At 42.8% G+C, this 20284-nt stretch overlaps 1 protein-coding gene across 3 annotated transcripts in view; it reads right to left on the reverse strand.

Annotated features, from left to right (window-relative positions):
• Camk1d (calcium/calmodulin dependent protein kinase ID) overlaps positions 1–20284 on the reverse strand; it is a 387368-nt gene that overhangs the window by 203444 nt on the left and 163640 nt on the right. The window lies entirely within an intron of this gene.

The raw sequence follows: 20284 nt of genomic DNA on the forward strand, positions 1-20284 counted from the left end.
CCACAACATGAATGGGAAGTATTTTATTTACTATTCCTGTGTTCCTACAGAACTGCATGTAAACATATCCTTCAAAAAAAAAAAATCGCAAAGAAAATCACTGTTGAAAAGATCCTGAAGGCAAAATCTTTAATAATCCAGTATATCCTCCTAACAGAACAGCCATTCCCTAATTTATCCACAGTGATGGAAGAGCAAATTCAAACTTTCTCTCTTGAACATCAAATAAGAGAAGGGTGCATATATTTTTCTATGTGACATATGAATATGAATTATTGTATTACAAGAAAAAAAAAACTGTAGTACAGGCCACACAAGCCGCGCTGTCAGTACACAACCACAAGCCTGCACCTCCTTTTTCCAGATGCTTTCCCCTGATCCAAACATTCTCAGTTCTGGCTGCACATCAGAGCTACCTGGGGAGTTTTTTTTGTTTTTCTTTTTTAGTATTCATGCTTGTGATACTGGTCTCGAAAATCAGGATCAGATCCTTGTCCCCCAGTATATAAGATTAAACATCCAAGAAATGCCAAGGCAAGAGTAGAAATTTATTTTACTACTATTTATTTATTATCTACTACTATTATTTATTTATTTATTGACTACTATTATTTATTTATTTATTTACTACTAAATAAATAAATATAAATTTATTTATTTACTACTGTAAAGGTAAAATTTCTAAGCTGATTCTAAGCTGCAAAAGCTTGAGTTAAAGTGTACAAGACTGGGCATTGTAAAGCTTCTAAATTACAAGGCCTGGGCTAAAAAGTAAAGACTAGGTATTGTTAAAATTCTTCTGCTACCCCTGGAACCTGTAATCCCTGTAGCTGTTAGGACAATGCTGGAACTGCCCAGTAAATATCTCCATTGATTCCCTGGTTGTTTAATAGCTAAGGGCTCCAAGTAGCTTGGCAAGTAAGCATCTAGGCTCCAAAACCAATCAGTTTAAATGTGTACCCCGCTTAGGAGGGACCAATCACCCCTGCCCAGACTGTTCCCACCAATGAATGTACTAATCCTGTCTCAGAGTTGTTGTTCAATTTTCCCGCGCCGCATGATGATTTGTTCTGATGTATGCAAAGCCCCCCCCCCCTCCCCCGTCTTCTCCAAAAAGTGTACTTAAGCTCTGCTTGACCTCTGCTCTGGGCTGCTCTCCCTTCCTGAGTGAGCCTTGAGCCCCAGCATGCTGGTTCAATAAACTCCCTCCTGCCAATTGCATGAAGCTAGTCTCTTGTGTGGTCTCTTTCTCCGACGCTCCACCAGACCCTTACACTACTATTTAGTAGAAATTTAAATTTTAATTAAAGGATAGAAGAGAGAGAGAGAGAGACTCCTCTGGAGAGAAGGGGACCCAGAACTGGTGTCTATGGGAGTAGGGGAGTCTTGCCCCTTTAGAAATTTTAGGTTTCCCTTTTTCTGATGCCTACATGACCAAAAGACATAGAAAGAGCCCTTGGGGGGTGGGGGGGTGGCTGGGGTTGTGGCTCAGAGGTAGAGCACTTGCCTACCATGTGTGAGGGTTCGATCCTCAGCATCACATAAAAATAAAATAAAGATGTTGTGTCCACTGAAAACTAAAAAATAAATATTAAAAATTCTCTCTCTCTAAAAGGAATAAATAAATAAATAAAGATATTGAGTCTACCTATAACTAAAAAATAAATATTTTTTTTAAAAAGAGCCTTTGGGGTGGGGGTGGGGGAGTGCTTGGGTTGGAAAATGTGATCCTTCTCCTCCCCCAGAAGTGTTTGCAAGTGCTGGGAAAGTGCTATCTACCCATTCCCTTTTCTTTGATAATCAGCTACTGTTCTTTGCCCTATCTTATTTGGACCCTAGCCCCAGAGATTCTGGTAAATTATTTACCTTTGCAGCGTCTCAATGTTGCAAAGAAGTTTGTTTTCCCTTAAAAGGAAAAAAAAACATAGAAATTATAGCATGCATCCTGGAGATCATTTCCAACTATATATTTTACAGAGAGGAACCTGAAACCCAAAGTGAACCATGTCAAAACCATTAACAGGAAGCTGTCTCTGTTGACAGGGAACCAAGAAAACCAAAGCAAATCCTCCTGGAAGCCGGGGGTTAAAGCTGGTCCCTGGTCCTAGGGAGCTAGTGTTCTCCTGTGACTCACCTTCCTTATCAGAAACACAAGAGAACATCCTAGAACAGCAGTTCTCAGAAGCTGCTCCCAGGCCTGTGGCAGACAAGCTTGCACCTGTCATGATGATATCAGAAAAATAAACACAAGAAAGTGAGGGGGTTGGGGGTTTTCTTTTCATTTTAAAAGACTGTCCTTTATTCTGGCATCATATCTGCCTTGCAATTTTTCATGATGTTGAGTTTTTTCTCTTTTGTGAAATGAATTTAACAACAGATTAAAGGAAGCTTGTCTGTCCTTGTCTGGACCAGCATAATGAGGGGACCAATAGGGACCTATGAGGGACACTTTTGCAAAACATCCAGGGTGAGGGGGGCTTGAAGTCAAGTCACAGGAATGGTTAAACACTAGAAAGCAGATCATGAATTCCTAAAAACAATATCCAAGAACCAGATCTGGTTTCCTCTCCAGGAAAATTTTTGCTGTCCGTTTCTTTCCCTTCCATGAGCTAAAATAAAACCAGGATTCTCCCAATCGATGTCATTAGCTGGGGTGGACTGAGGTTGATTTTTCTTTAGTTAAGGAACAAATGCTATAAGTTTGCCTGAAGCTGCTATTTCTGAAAACAGAGTAGAAACGATTAAAGCATATTTTAAAAATCTTTCAAACATTTTTGGAAGACTTATACAGGTTTGTAGCAAGAAAGCTATTGTGTTATTAATTCACAGAGAGCTTTCTATAAAAGTATGCACACGTGAACAGTCCTGTTCTGAATGCTATGTCCACATGACCCTGTGTCACAGCGGTGACCCTATGCCAGCATGCGGCCAAGCACTCATGCGCTGAGGGAAGGAAATGGCCTTTGAGCGTGACAGATGCTGTGGTCCAGAAGCCCCCAATGGGCCTCAGAAGAACTACAATGGCAGGTCACTGATGGCTGGTTGTGGTAGTCCAAGCTGACCTTCAGGGACCTCACAGGCTCTACCCTTGGTCACCCCATTGGAGAAATGACTGCAGGGTCAGAATGCAGCCTGAGGCTGAGGCAGCTTAAATCAGTGTTTTCCAAAGTGTGTTGTCTTGGCGGGTATCACCAAGGACAGAAATGCAGAACTTCAGGCTCCAGAACCTGGAGATGGGGCCCAGCAATCTATGTTTTCCTAAGCCCTGTAGGTAATTCTGACACCCCTTAAATTAGGAATAACCAGTTTAAATCTCTGATTAGTTCCCAGAAAGACTAGCTGAGTTGTGAAGGATTTCTCAGCAAGGGCTTATCCTCAGCTGACCTCTTTGTAGGAAAATGTACACATTTGGTCTGAATAGCCTAAGCTCCCAGCCTAATGACTATTATGATCAGGACAAAACCTAGCTGCTTACAGTCCAAAAGCATTACTGGTTTATTTCAAGCTTTGTGTGTTTTCCCTTATTTCAGTTGGTTGGTTTTTTTAGAATTCAAGTATTGTAATACATGTTTGTATTAGGAGGTGATATGATACACACACAAAACAAGGCTTCAATTTGAAAGAGACTTTGATTTTAATCCCAGTTTTGGCAAGCTTCTGAACCTGTGAGCCTCACAATTCTCATCTGTAAAATGGAGATGCCACCCCTGTTCCTTTGGTGCTGATTTGAAATCTGAACAAGAATTTGTATTCTCAGCAAATAGCAGCATATGCTATTACCATCAGCGTCGTTATCATTGCCATTCTATCGCCTCCTCAAAGTCACTGCACATCACATCCTTCTTCTTGGATAATGGCTCTGTGAGTCTGGTAAAGGAAATTCATTTTTTTTTTCTTCCTGGTGAATCCATTTTACTCATCCTTAATTTTCACTCGAAATGCATTGGCACTTTTCCAAATAAAATCAATATTTCCCTGGGATAAGCCTCTTACCCTTGTTAGCTTTCTAGTTACTTCTACGAATCTCAGGGTTCAGGCATTGTTTGGAGAATCTGCACTCACAGGATATGAGGCAGAACCTTTAACACTTGAATTCAGCTTCCTGCACCCCAAGTGTGCAAAGAAAAGTAGTTGTTCCAAGAGTGTAGAAATCGTATGAAACTCTTAAACACTGTCCCTGAGAGTTGACAGCCACTTGGCCAACATAGTGTTCTGATTATCATAAATCCTGTTAGTACAATCACATGCATGTAGCCCTTGAAAAGATTTTTGAACATCTGAAAACAGAAATATCACCTGAATGAGAAGGGCCAAAGCACAGACAGTGTCAGGAACAGAGAGGTGCTCAAACTGAGTCACTAGTGGACAATGTCACATAAAAATCTAAGGGATTTTCCTACCAGGAAAACAGCAACCTCTTTGCTGTTTATCTTAAAACATATCTGACTGGAAATGGGATGACTATTTTAAAAACGATGACAGGTGTCAAATTCTATATTTGCCCAGAACAATTCCACTTATTTTACTCACCAAGGAAAATTCAAACGTAATTGGAACTATAATTTGGAAGAGCCATTGATAAATCAGCTCTTCCAGTACCCTCTCCAGGTAGAGTTAGAAGAGTGAAGACCGTGTCCTAAGTTCTCCAGACAAGACATGGTAGTTCTTCATTCCACCATTAGATGATCTTTTCCTGATAAGAAATCATATCCAGCTTAAATTTCATCTACAATTTCTGTGTTCCTGAGCCCATGTTGACAAGTGGTGAATGGTAGTTGTTTATTTTCTCTGGGACTCATTATCTTCACTGTAAAATAAAGGAGATGGATGATGATGTCTACATGTTAGGATTCTGAAAGGAAGAGAGGTAGGGAGGGGACAGACACGGGGCCCCATAGAATGCTGGCCACTCAATACAATAATAGATACATGGGAACTCATGTCCCTTGTCAAATCTCTCACACCAGTCACTTGTGGCTCCTCCCAGAGGCTACTTCTAACCCTTGACCCGTCCTCCTGTGGCTCCCTGGAAGGCTTCTCCAAGCACCCCCACCCCTGAGGATGTGGCGCACCATGACTTCTGCTTCTCTCTCTTTCTAGTGGGGCTTACACAATACAAGCCTTTTTGATTTGCACTCCATTTCTCCAGTTCCACGTGAACCTTGCTCTGGTTGACAGACCCGTTCGTACAGTAAGGCTTCCGCATTCAAAATCCACTTTGCACAATACTTGAAACAAAGTTGCCAGGGGAGTTCATCTGTAGCTAATTTAAATCCAGCAGCATCACTAGCTTAGTACACCAAATACTGTGACCCAGGAGACAAGCCACGAACACTGGCAGGGTACAGTCTACCACTGAAGCTACGTTTTAAAAAAAAAAAAATGCACATTTCAGTCTGATGGCTTTGGTGCAGTCTAGATGACCAATTCAGGAACATCTGTTCATTTAAATGACTTGCAGATCCTGTGGATAAGCAAACTGTAGCCTGAAGAATCATCTACAGTTGGAGAGGTCTGACTCAGGCAGCCAGGTCTGGATGATGGAATCTTCTGGAAATCCCTCATGGGGCATTCTGGCTGGGTGCAAAGGCCCTGTGAGGTTCCACATGGTGATCTTTTCCTCCAAAGAGGAGATGGGATCATTGGGTTTTCTGCTTAAGGAAAAACACACTCAAGCCAAGCACAAAGCAAAAGATTTAATGTCGATGACGTTTAAAATGATTCCCCCTTAGCAAGGACAACAAGGAGGTCTGCAGGCTCCATGACTCAAAGCCACTCTGAACCTCTGTCTTATCTAGTGGGAAGCAGGGGCCTGAATACCAAAGAGGACCCAGTCTCTACCTTGAACAATGTGAACCATGACTGAGGTGACACAGCCCAAGGTTTTCCATGATGGCACCAGCATCTAAGAGAATGGAGAGAAGATTGTGACCAGCTTAGACAGGAAGGCATCATGTTCTAGCAACACTGAAAGGGGTTCTGAAAGATGGCTAAGATCTTTGACAGAGAGAAAAGGGGACAAGGAAGCAGAGCGTATTGAGAGAACAGAAAAGAGTTCTTTTTGTTTGCCCCAGTGGGAAGAACAGATTTCCTCCACAAAGGCCCTAATATCATGATGCTCTGCCTTGCCCCAGGTCAAAGGCAATGTGGTCAAGTGGCTATGGACTGAAATCTCTGAAACCATGAGCCAAAATAAACCTTTCTGCCTTTAAGCTTATTTTTCTCAGATATTTCGTTACAGTAACAGAAAGCTGACTAACATAGTGAGGGAAAGCTGTTGTAATTGTCCTTGCATAAAATGGTGAGGACCAGAAACAGGTGTATGTGTGTGTGTGTGTGTGTGTGTGTGTGTGTGTGTATAGGGAACCAGCAAGGAATCCTGGGCTTGTGTGCAGAGAACTCCCCTGGACTCATCCTGGCTTGAGTTTATGGGTAAGGAGGACATGGCATCTGAGGGTGAGCAGTGGGATGGTTTCATGATACAGAAACAAGGTGGCCACTCCCCTTCAAGTGCCTCAGGCTGGTGGGGATTGACAACGGCCTTCCCAGTCTGCTCATTGAGAATCCAGGATGCATGTACAAGGATTCTTGAGCCAGTTCTATGGCCTCTCACTGTCCCCTGGGCTGGGTTTTGGAGCTCTCTGTGCCACTGGCAAGGATATGACTCCTATTTCACTAGATACCCCAACTGTCTATTCTGAGATATATGGCATGCAGGAGGGGTGGCTGACTGAAATGTGCAGATCAAGCCAGATACTATCATACACAGGTCTGCACAGCTCTAGAAATACCGGCCCAAGTCTCTGGAACAATGGGGTCCAAGTTGTGTTAATTATGTACCCTTTTAGTACAAAACCCCCAACATAGGTATTTATTTATAAATTATAACAGATATACTACTACTAACAATTTCAATAAATTTTATTTTCTCTAGTACTTACAAAAATAACATTTTGCTTTTGCTAGAAAACCCTTATCAGTGATAGTATCTGAAGTGAGATAATGAAATTAAACATGTCATGCACTGTTCTATTCTTGTACCATATTTGATGAAGAACTGCCAAGAACAGAAATGTCGACTCTCCCTTTTTTTTTTTACTGTATGTATGTGCCTGCATTTTAGTATTATCTTTGAGCCACCGTTTCCTTTCAGGATTCTTCTCGATTCTTGGTCTATTTTGTGAAGGGTGGTTTAGGTACATCCAGGCACTGTAATCCACAGACCCACTTCCCTGGCCAAATGTAAATGGCCCACAACATCTCAGGCAGAAGGCAGGTGAGCAAAGATCTCTGTGGGGCCACTTTTCCCTCAGAACGACTCACAGGGCCGTGCCTGTCTGCCTGACAACTGTCAATCTAAAGTGATATTTATGATTCTCAATTTCTTTCTTGTTCTTAAGAGACAAAACTGTAAGTGGAAGTTCTAACCTTTCTTTCTGTGTTCCAATGGGCCATCTTTGGAGAGCCATCAGTGTGCTGAAAATTCTCCATATTAAAGAGAGAAAAATGAGGAAATCTCCACAGATGGATATATGGAAAGCAAAGCAGACTGGGTGTTGAATTTTGTAAAATACTCCCAGCTGGGAAACAGAAGGAAGAGGAGGAGTCAGCAAAGAAGAAAGAACCCTCAAAAAATGAGGAAGGCGAATATACTTCTAATATGTCATCATAAGGAATCTGAGAGCTTTAAGAAGCATGCTGGTCAAGTGTTGGTCAACAGGTCAAATGTTTCAGAGAAGTCAAGAGGACTTGATACTATGAAAAGGCCAAGATGCTTGGCAACTCAGAATTAATCGGTGATCCTTGAGAATGCAGTCTCAGTACCATGAATGGGCAGAAAGCTACCTTGTAAAGGTAAATGAACTGGTGAGGAGAAACACAATTTAAAGAAGCTTAGTAACAAAAGAAGGCAAAAAGGGCTGGGGATGTGGCTCAAGCGGTAGTCCGCTCACCTGGCATGCACGGGGCGCTGGGTTCGATCCTCAGCACCACATACAAATAAAAAATAAAAGATGTTGTGTCCACCGAAAACTAAAAAATAAATATTAAAAAATTCTCTCTCTCTCTCTCTCTCTCTCTCTCTCTCTCTCTCTCTCTCTCTCTCTCTCTCTCTCAAACAAAACAAAACAAAAAGAAGGAAGGAGAAAACTTCTATTGTTCTAGAAGTCAAGACTTCAGAGGATGGATCATTCCACTCACTACATGCCACCATGAGTATGAAGCATTTGCTTCATTTGATCCATCTCAAAAATCTAGACTATAATTAGGTTCCTGGCCCTGATTTCTGTCCTACTATACCACATCTCTGCCATACTGGCTGTCAACTACCATCCTAACACTCAGTCTCTCCTCTGTGTCTCTGTAAACCAGTTCCACCTAATGATAAAAATGAGCTTGTCCATCATCTCTCCCTCCTGCTCTGCCCAGTGTGTCTCCTCCAATCTCCAGCACAGTGGACACCCACAGCATCACTGACCAAGTCCCGAGTCAGTATACGTAGGCACCATTTCTACCACAGGGTTGCAGGCCTGGGATCTGATGGCTTCATTTCTGTCAGGCCTATGGGGTCCTATTAATTACCCCAGTCATTCGGTATCCTGTTGGAAGAAAAATGGCCACATGAATAAGCACCAGGCTCTGCTTTTTTTCATTGCTTCTCTCTTTCTGTGCCTGGTCCCAGCATCTTCCCAACCACCCACCCTGAAAACTCACTTCCCTCAATCCTCATCTCCCAATTGCAGAGTTCTGCTGATTCTTCCTCCTTAACGTTGTTCTGTTGTTCCCAGCCCTTCCCTCTAGCCAGGGCTTTCACAGTCAGACCCAGGAAGTCTGTATCCTGACAGTGCCCTAATCCACCCCCAGCTGCCTCAGGAATCCTCCTTGATCTTCCCCATCCTCCTCCACACAACAATCTTCCAGTTACCCCACTGCCTTTAGCTTCAAGAGTGTTCCTCAGGGCTTTGGCCCCAGCCAACACCCCCCTCCTCCCTGGCATCTTCTCAAACCCTCCAGCCAGTCTTCCAAAAAAAGCTCAGGCTTTTCATGTCTTTCTGTCTACCCCCGATCTGGCTGTTCCATCTGCTGACCTGTTTCCCCTGCCTCCACTCAGGAAAAGCCAACCCATCCTTCAAGGTCACCTTCTTCTGACGCATCAAGTGGCTGACTGGTCCCTCTCCTGAACCCTTCTGCAAAGTGCCTGCACCCCTCCTATGGAACGCTCAGGCTGCCTTGGCACACAGTTGCTAGGTGCCTTGGCACCCTCCTTGAAGGGTGGGTGGGGTTGGATTCATTTTCCAAAATGTGCGTAAGTCATGAAGAAGGTTCAAGAAACAAAATCCACGAATCAATCTCAAAATGATGCCAGTTTATTTCCAGAGGGTTATTTACTCACTGAAACTTGGGAGCCATTAAGAGTGTCTTTTTATATTTAAAATCCTGTTGAAGGTGTAACAAATCTCAAGCAGAGTATACAACAGACGATGTCCCTGGTAGCCATTCACTCATCTCACTCTGTGGCCTATATTTTTAAAAAGAGGACTCCATGTCCCACCAAAGAAGACCCAGCAACAAAAATGGAAATGTTGGGCCAATTCTGCCAGGGATTTCTTTCTTTCTTTCTATTTTAATGCACCACTGGGGATTGAACCTTGGGCCTCACATGTTCTAAGCACACACTTCACCACTGAGCTACACTCCCAGCCCCATGACAGGGATTGATGAATTTTATCCAAACTTTCTTTTTTCTTTCTATGTGGGTTTTTTTTTTTTGTACTGATTTCCATCTTTGAAATGAATTCAAATTTATCGTTCTCAAAACATTTTTGTTTGGTTAAATGCGTTTATGTTTTCAAAATACTTGACAATTCTATGCATGCAAAGAAATACAGCATTTGGATGTTTTCAGAGGGAAGGGGGATGCATGTCGTCTTCCTCAATCTTCCCTCTTGTGAAATTGGTATAATTCAATTCACCAAAAATATGCCAAGCACCTACTATGTAGCAAGGCCTTTGACAAACACAAGAAATACAATGGGACCATTCCTATGTGCAAGGAGATTTAAATCTGCCGGGGAAGGAAGATAAGATAATAGGCAATTACTCTATATGGTGACAAGTGTCACATGGAGGGAGATGCCAGGTGCTGCTGGAGCACATAGTGGGGACAGCTCAAATCATACTGAGGTTCTGGAGGAAAATGTCCTAGATCAGTGTTTCTCATGGATAGATAAGCAAATGAATACCCTGGGGATCTGGGTCAAGATTCTGATTTGTGGCTCTGGGGTAGGGCCTGAATATCTGCATTGCTGCTAGCTTTCAGAAGATAGAGAGGCTATTGGGTCGAGGACCATATGGCCGGGAGGACTACACCAGGAGTGGAGGCAGCATTTCAGGTAGAGAAAATGATGTGGAAACAACAGTGTGTGTGTGGGGGGGGGGTGCATCTACAACACTGCCCATTTCTATTCCAATGAATCTGAGAGATAAATGAAAAGAAAATTAAAGGGATCTAGGAAAACACCAGTCACCTTGGAAGTGTGATGTGGCCTTCTGTCTTTGTCCATTTGAGTTGCTATAACACTACCATAAACTGAAATACATTTCTCACAGTCCTGGATGTGGGAAGGCCAAGATCAAGGTGCCGGCAGGCAGATTCAGTGTTTTGCAAGCACCTCCTTTCCATTTCCTAGCTGGTGCTTTCTAGAAGAGGCCACTTAGCTCTCCTGTATCTCCTTCTTAAGGTCTCAGTCTCCTCCAGGGAGCCTGGTGATCTAATCACCATCCCAAACCATCTCCTTGTGGATTAGGACTTCAACATATGCATTTGGAGGACATAAAACATTCAGACCATAGCACCATGCTAAATAGATGTAAGAGCTCTCTGATTCACTGTAATTAGAAGAAGAAATCTAAACCATCCAAAAGTCTGAGCTATAAAATATCATTAAAGAATGTTGAGTTATTCTAAGCACTTACAGCCTCTTGAACCCATGGCTCCCCAGGGTACCTGCTGTATCCACTTAGACAAAAAGGTAATTACTGACATTGACTAGTTTCAAGAACTTAAATGTATTTCTTTACCTAGGTGGGTTTTATAAGTGCTTTTCATTCTGTCATTTGCCCACCAGATAATTTTTAAGATTAGCAGAAAAGGTGAACTTCAATTGGATTTATGTCCTTAGTAAAACAGAGCTCAAAATAACAGGATTTTCTATAATCCATGTAACATGACACCATTCCAAAAGGCACTCTGAAAAATTCAAAGTGACATGTTAATATTAAAGGTTATTTTATATAAAACAATTACAGTTTATGCAAGTAAGTCAATGCAATTTGCTGCTGAAAAAAAGGAAGTTAAAGGTATACACACTAATTGAACCATCTGTGCCTCCAACTTGGTGGCAATACTGTGAAAACAGGCACATTTCCTTTTCTTTTTGTAGTTGTGTATGGACAGCATACTTTTATCTTATTTGTTTATTTTTATGCAGTGCTAAGGATCCAACCCAGTGCCTCACACATGCTAGGCAAGTGCTCTGCCACTAAGCTACAACCCCAGACAGGCACATTTCTTGAGTAAGTCATTCCTTCAGAACATGGTCTCCATTCAGAAGTCTGTGTTCTACTAATTGGCACTGTGAGCTTCATAAAAAGAAAACCACTCTAAATTATCTGTTAAAGAGGCACATTATCTTTTTGTAAAAGATATGACTGGATATCAATAATAATATAGTAATTTAATAATGATTATTAACAAAACATGTTGTCCAAATGAGCTAAAGCACCCAATTCTGCATAAAAAAAAACCCAGATCATTTAAATGACTGTTCTAGAAAGTAAATAAATGCAAGACCATCCATTCAATAAGCAACTTATTCATAGATCCTGGAGATGGTTCAACTTACCTTATCAACTAGTTCCCACAATCTTCTGTGAGGTTTTAAGAAATAAAGCACATAGGAGAAAGAAGGAAAGGGGAGGGGAGGGGAGGGACGGGACTCACACTGAATTCCAGAACAAGTCAATCAAAGTTTCAACCATTCTGTCGACATTTCTAAAGAAAAACTCAGTAAAAATGGTACCCACCTGCAAAGTACCACATTCTAAATCCCACAGAACATGGGGCCAATCCAAAATGGCACCTTATGGAGTAGGAGTGATAGCTCAGGAGTACGGCTCATGCATCATGCACGTAGAGTATGCACAAGGCCCTCTGTTCCATCCTCAGCACCAAATAAATATGTTCAAGAGGACCTTTATGCAGTTAAACAGAAGGAGGAGGCCACAAATCAATTTACCTCCCAAATTTTCATGTAATATAAGACATACCTAACATTCTAACTCAATCTCAAGATTTGAGGCACTACCTCAAATCTGGGCTCTGTCATTCATAAGGACCCGCCTCTCAGTTGCTGTGCCACCTGGCTTTGTCCTGGGGGAGGTCCCACCTGGATTAAAGAAAACCACCACCATCACTAGGCATTCAGAGCCAGGGGATCAAGATCTGGATGAGAGGAAACAATTCAAACTAATGTACCTCAACCCGAGGACCCACTCATTTTAAAGAAAGAGCTACAGAATTCCTCTGCTCTAAAACCCAGCAAGGAGACTCATTAGAAAGAATAGCTAATGCTGGAGTAAAAACTTCTTTCTGCTGGTTTACTTTCATAATGAGAAAAATTTGCATACTCGTATATAAAAATGTGTCGTTGAGGAAAATTCCACAGCCTCTCGAACAGGCTGGCTTACCCCCGCCTCCCACCGCAGAGTTCTCAAAGTGACTCACTCATTTACAGCTCAAACTGCCCCTTCCCTGCCTTGCCTGCTCTGCACGGTCCCTCAGGATGACCCCAGGGTCCCCTAAAATATTCTATTGTCCCTGATGGCCCGTGAGAAGGCGGCCCTCCCTGTTTATAGAACTTTCTGGGAAAGGCACAGAGAGGGCAAAGGATCCAACAGCGGACAAGAAGCTGCACACACCTCCCTGGCCTGCAACCAGATGCAGCGTGTGGGAAGGTCCTCCGGGACGATGACCTCACACCAGAATATCACTTTGCACAGTTTCCAGATCATTCCCACAATCTGTGGCTGGCTTCTGCCTACCGCACGTCTGAGAAGTATTATGTTCATTTTATTGACAAGTAACTGGCACAGAGGGCCATGGTTATCGCACACGCCTGAGATGGAAACAGAGTCTTTCCAATGTTTCCTCTTAACACAGGCTCCAGGACTGGCCGCTGAGCTCCTTTCCACCCAATACCAGAGAACCAGAAGCAGCTTGGGGCAGAACACCAGAGTGACCAGGCAGCCCACTGCAGCACAGCATCGCCGCCAAAGAGGAGAGTCAGAAAGAAGAGCACACGTAACTGAAATCACGGGGGGAATTTCTGAACCCAGATTCAATATCCCATCCTGGAATCTGGCCAAGCAGAGGAAGTAGATTCTTTAGTCCTTGCCAAACATGCCAAGGGGCTTCTAAAGGTGAGGGAGAGTTCTTTTCTTGCTTTCTCCTGCAGGATACTCTGCAAGACCAGGTAGTGTGGTTATGAAGAAACCATTCTCAAGTAAGATCCCAGAAACCATCCATCTGACCCCACATCTGCCCTGGTTAGCTGTGCAACCTGGGGCCAGTCTCTTCACCTCTCTGGACCTGTTTCTTTGTCTGGAAGTCAGGAGAAATGGACCATGATCTCTCAGCTATTTTTCCAGTTCTAACACTCTGTGACTAACATCAAAAGCAAACAGTAAGAGATAAGATTTTCCCTTGTTTTTCCAGCAAGAAAAACGTAAAGCTGACATAATCTTGACAACCCTTCACTACAATGAGTACATCACTACAGTGTCCTCTCCGCTGGAGAGCGGCCACCACCTCATCACTGCTGGCACTGTTTCCTATATCACCAGGGCCTCCCTGGGATCCAAAGGGAGGCCTGCATGGAAGTAATCCTTGTGTGATGTGACTTTTTCAGCACCTGGCAATCCTGATATCACCCCTATTTCTTTTTTTTTTTTTAAAGAAACTTTGTTTTTAGTTGTAGATGGACACAATACTTTTATTTATTTGTTTTTTTAATATGGTGCTGAGGATCTAACCCAGTGCCTCACACATGCTAGACAAGTGCTCTACCACTGAGCCACAACCCTCAGCCCCATCACCCCCATTTCTTAACAATGGGTACAAGGGTTGAAATAACTTCCCCCAGGTCAGGCAGCTTCTAAACAGGATGCAAACTTAGGAAGGTTGACTCTCAGGCTAATCAGCTCACAATTTATGGGAAGAGATTTATTCTGTCACCATTGAGTATCAAGAATATGTGTAGCCTGTACCAAGATTATGTGGCCCCTTTCTTCGGGGAGAACATGGAGACTCCAGATGGATCCAGTTGTAATGGAAAGAGAAGACCTGGGTTTGACCTCCTGCTCTATCTATTTATTATATTATGTTAATCCAAGTCCCCTCCTCTGGGGGATAGGAATATCCACTTCGCTGGTTTATTGTGAGGATTCAATGAAACGGTGCTTACAGAAGTCCTAGATAGTTTCTAAATCACAAAAGAGGGAGAATGCCTGGACTTAAAATTTCAAAGGATCTGTATAAATTACTCTGGATTTCAGAAGATGAGGTTGGAACAAAAGTTTGTATTCTGACCTGAAAGTTATCTATTAATTTAATTAATTGACAACTATTTCTTACAATTTGTTGTTGGGAGTCATGAGACTTAGGTTCCCTATTGGTTGCTGCTAGGGTGTCCCGAGTGCCCATCGTACTTTCCTAACAGAAAGATGGAGACAGCCCCCCAGGTAAGGTGCTCTCTGCTCCCACCTGGGTTCCCTCACTCACCAAATTACACATCCCACACCTTTCTATAAAATGGTCAAAACAGTTTCTGCTCTTTCCTTCTTCATAAAAATATCCCAAGCTCTCCTGATAGTATAAGGACAGCAGGAATACCTACTATTTGTATAACACTTAACATTAGAACATTTTAACATTAAAAACCTTTTGTGTGCTTTATTATCTTCTTCAGGTATCCTTGACAGCAGATTTCTGACAGTCTTGAGGGTACAATTTACAGAATGAAGCCAAGTTTTCAATAAAAAGATGTAAGCAACTGATATGTGGTTAACATTTGTGCATGTGTGTATATTTATACAAATATATAGTATATTTACATACGTGTATATACACAGGTACATATACGTGTGGGTTTTGGGTCCATCAGTTCTGTAGCCTTTAATTAGAACCAAAATACCACATCTACTACAGCAATATATTTGTTTAATATCCTTGTATGTATCTGGATTCCCAGATGATAATTAATACTTGTCTGTATCATATAGTGAAGACTATTTTTTAAATATTTATGAAAGTGTCTTTAAATGGATATTAAACATCATTTGTCAAAATCCATGAAATTATTAATTTAGAAAAAAAACTCCTTTGATTATACATTGACCAAAACCTGACTTTGACCATAAAAGCCTCTGACTTTAAGACCTGAGAGAAAAAGCTCATTCTATAGCTTTCAAATGGTGAACATTTTTTTTTGTGGGATAGTGGGGATTGAACTCAACTCATGGCCTCATACCTGCTAGGCAAGTACTCTACTACTGAGCCAGGTAAACAATTATTTAAACCACCTAAATAATAACCCTGGATTTCAAATATGCTAAATGAAGTGCATCCACCAAATTATATATAATTTAAAATAGGAAGTTACATGTAAAGTTTCACTAAAATAATTTATTTACCCATATAAATAACACCAACAACTGTGTAGAAGACAGAATGGACCCAAACAAAAGTTAAACAGTAATAGCAAACCTTTGGTGTATATTTATTGTGTGTTCTGTATTTGCCATCATCATCTTTCTCATTATCCTTCCACTTAATCTTTCATGTAGTGTGATTCTCCAATGCAAGTTGTTCACACATTTTTTTTAGAAATACTAGTCTCTAACACACACACACAGACACACACACACACACACTCACACCACCACCACCACTTTCCTTGGAATCATTTAAGTGGCATTTGTATAAATCATTAGCTAATGTAAGTTTACAGAAGAAGGGAGACAATATTTGCCAAGATATAGCATGAAGAGGAATCGAACCACCACCTCGTCTACACACAGCTGAACTCCCTGAGTAAACACCCACAATAGAGGACAGGGAGGTGGCACAAGGAAATGAGCATGCATATGATTGACACTGTTTCAAAAAGCGTGTTAAAACACATTGTTTCCTCCACTACTCCAAACACCTACAGAGTGATATATATAGTATTAAAGGTGGCAGGAACAGCCAGACTTGATTTAAGCGATTTCAGTGCATTCTGTTGCCATAGGAGAACCATCTCTGCCTCTCAGCTGCCTCCTCTTCTAGAATACACCGGATTGGTGGAGGGAGCTGCCATCCCCTTGTTCACTGTGATGGTTCGCTTTGTGTGTCCATCTGACTGGGTCAAGGGATGCCTCCATAGCTGGTAAAGCATTATTTTAGTGTGTCCCTGAGGGTGTTTCTGAAAGACATTAGCATTTAAATCAGTAGAAGGAGAGAAAAAGGTCTTCCTCATCAATGTGGGTGGGCATCCCCCAACCCCATGAGGCCAGAACAGAACAGAAAGGCAGAGGAAGGAAGCATCTGTTTTCTGCTCGAGCTGGCACGGTCATTCTGCCTCAGACATTGGTACTCCTGGTTCTCAGGCCTTCAGACTCAAACTGGGACTTATACTATGGCTCCTCTGGTTCCCAAACCTTTGGGCTCGGGCTGCATCTCACCCGCTGGCTTTCCTGGGTCTCCAGCTTTCAGATGGCACACAGTAGAATTTCTCTGTAACTGGCCTCCGTAATTGCAAAAGCCCATCCCTCCTAATAAATCTCACTGGGTACATCTCCATTTATCCTATTTGTTTTTTTTTTCCTCTGGAGAACCCTAGCTAATGCAGTCACCAAAGCCAGAGAGAATTGGAAGTCAGAGCAGAATTCTCCTTTCCCCTAAACCCCCTTCAGATAATCAGCATCTAAGCCCCAGTGTTTTCACCCTCCTTAATCTCACCGACTCCCCCACCCCTCCCTTCTCACAGCTTTGCCTTTAGTTCAGGGCAGGATTCAGGAAATCCAGTCTCAGAAAGCAGACATGGTACATCAGTCAGGTAGACCTTGGTGCTGTGAAATCTCAGAGGCAAGGGCCCATTTGGACATCATCAAGGGGGACACCCTGAAGAGCTGTGTGTTGCCCTGAAGCAGGAAAGTGGGACAGAGGCAATCATCTGCTCCTTTCAGAGGGACAAATGAAACACAGTGTGGGTGGAGAGGTAAAAACTAGAGATCGCCAAGCAGAGGGCTGGCTTACAAAGAAGCTTGGATTCTATCAAGCAGATGGCTTTTGGGAATGAAGGTGGGAGGGCCAGCTTCAGACCTGCATCTAAACCCTCATTCCCACAGTGCTGGGGGAGGCCAACTAACTGTTCCACGAGAGCTACTCTCCACGCAATATTTGGGAAGCAGACACCACAGGGAGGGGCACGGCAGAAACACAGCGATTAGGCCTGCCTAAGCTCATCCGAATATCCTAGTCTTGCAATGGGGACCATAGCCGATTCTATTTCCCTTCAATTCAAGGGGTTCTGTGGGCAATATCTAAAAAATCAACAGAATAAAAATGCATTGATTCTAGATCTCAAGTCAAATCCAAAATGTTCTTAGATTATTGGGATGGACAAAGCACGTGAGAAGGGCACCTGGAAACACCCAGATCAGACAGATCCTCGGAAGCTTCACTGGTGCCTGAGAAATTCAAGTATCAGCTTCACCAGAGCTTAGCCATTTTCAGCTATTGGAAAAGTGGTTTTGTTCACCCCCCAATCAATGAATTGCTATCGATGTGCATGTTTCTCTGACACACACCACCAAATAACTCATTACCACACCCCTCAATCCCGGTTGTAGATAAATTCCTTTCTTTTTCTTCTAATCAGGGGATCTTTCAATAAGGGATTTCCAGGTAACCAAAGGTTCTGGGATCATGAGAGCAATGCCTGATTCCCTGGGTGTGATCACATGGCATTGAGCCATTACTTCACACACTTCCTGCTCACATCCTCCATCCCAATGTTACCACTCCAGAGATTTTTAAGTCCCCTTCTAAGTACATCAGATAGATCCTCAGAAGCTTCACTGGTGCCTGAGAAATTCAAGTATCAGCGTCACCAGAGCTTAGCCATTTTCAGTTATTGGAAAAGTGGTTTTGTTCACCCCCCAATCAATGAATTGCTATCGACATGCATGTTTCTCTGACACATACAATAAACCAGCATTTGGCAGTGATTTAAACAAGCCAACGGGGCCAGCCTCCCGTTGGAACTAAGCCTTATAGGAGCCGGAACAAGTCAGATTTCATTGAGTTCTTCTCTGAAAGCCATTCCTTAATCTTCGAGCTGCAGTCATCTTCTTGGGGTTCAAAGCCACCTTCTCTCCTGTTGGCCTGAACTGTCTGGCCTCAGGGAACTGTGGCATAAGCCCCTGACCAAGCTTCAGGTGGCTGCATGCTGGCTCTTCCAAAGGGAACACATTTGAGTTCTCTCATGAAACTCTCCCCTAAAGGGACGATGGTCTGGTGTGTTTCTGAGTGTGTGTGTGTGTGTGTGTGTGCACTCGCATCAGTAACACTTGCCCACGCTCCTGAACAAGAGGAAAAGTAGCTCCCTCCTCTGGAGGGTGCCACCAAGGCAGGGCCCAAGAGCAGCTGTTTTCCATGCTGAGCTGGTTATATGTTAGAATCATTGGGTGGGTGGGGTGACCAGGGGTGCTTTCTCCTTTTTCCAACCTTCCCCATACCTCCAGGTCTGACTCAGTTGGCCTAGGATCAGCCTGGACATCAGTATGTTCTTAAAAGCTTTCCTACTGACCTTAATTTGCAGCCAGGGTTCTTGTTGCTCTACGGCTTTAGAGTAACAACAGGAACCATCAGTGGAGACTCCCCAGTGTACCCAGTTAGAGACACAATTTTAAAGCAGTTCCTGCCCCAGCCTCCTAACGCAAAGCTGACAATCTCTGCAGCCTACAAAGTAATCTTTAGACAGCATATTGAATTCTGGTACCATGTCTCATTCAGATAGTACCTCTTTAACCAACCAGAGCCTCAGTTACCCCTACTAGGAATACAAGGGCTGTTCTAGATACATCTGTTTGCTTCTTCTGTCCCTTATTTGTCAGCTTCATGCATCTCCACTCTTCACCTCTCCTTTAAATGCAGACTGATTATATATTTGCCTTTCTATCCCAGCTAAAGTGCTTTATGTGTTGCTTTAAAATTAGATTGGAGCAGCGCTTGCCCTCTAACTCAATAATACCACAGAAATCATAAACTATAATCCAAGTGAGGTGTATAACGTGGATGATGTTCTATTCCATATGCATAAGAGCTCCATGCATGCAACTGCAGCTAGCCATTCTGTCTGGAAAAGCTCATGATGAATCATATAGATCCAGCCCACTGAACACCAGCTCAGGCCAGCAGCTCTCCCTGCTGCATAGCAACAGCCTACCACAATACTTATCGGGGGTTTTTCCCTCCAAGCTTGGCTTAATATCTACTTATCAAGTAGAAAAATTCATTTTGGAACTATTTTCAGAGCAAAGACATCCATAAGGATATATTAGCTGCATTACTTTTACCCAATGAAATAAATAAATCTCTCACCCTACAATAAACTTAGCACGTAGGAGGGCAAGCAGCCTCTCAAATGGGACTCCTTGGAGGAAACAGCATGTAAATATACTAACGACCAGGGGATATGGAAGAATTCAGAATAAAGCAGGTCTACCAGGGACCCCCCCCCCACCACCATCTACAATGACTCGTTTAAAGGGTCAAAAGAATTTTTTAGTATGTTGTTTCAGAAAATTTTAATATCCAGCAAGTGCAGGTCACAGGTTGGCTCCAGTCCTGGATACTCAACTAGTCATCTCCACTTGCACATCCCCAAGAGCCCCAAATTCTCCATGTCCAAGTCAGAACCCATCACCTATCCTCCTGCTTTTATATTTCTGATCTCAGTTAATGAGGTCACTAGCCACTCAGGCATCCATATCAGAAACCCATGCTTATCTTGGAATCCTATCTCTCCTACTCCTTCCAAATCTCTACACCTTGGAGACACCACTGAGCTCACCCCTTCATATCAGTCTCTCCCATCCCAACCCCACAGCCCCTGTTTTAATTTGCAGCTTCTTCATTTTTCTACTGATTCTTCTGATGACCTCCTAACTACTCTCCCTC

The sequence above is a fragment of the Urocitellus parryii genome, chromosome 9 (genome assembly GCF_045843805.1).
Source record: "Urocitellus parryii isolate mUroPar1 chromosome 9, mUroPar1.hap1, whole genome shotgun sequence".
Taxonomy (NCBI): Eukaryota; Metazoa; Chordata; class Mammalia; order Rodentia; family Sciuridae; genus Urocitellus; species Urocitellus parryii.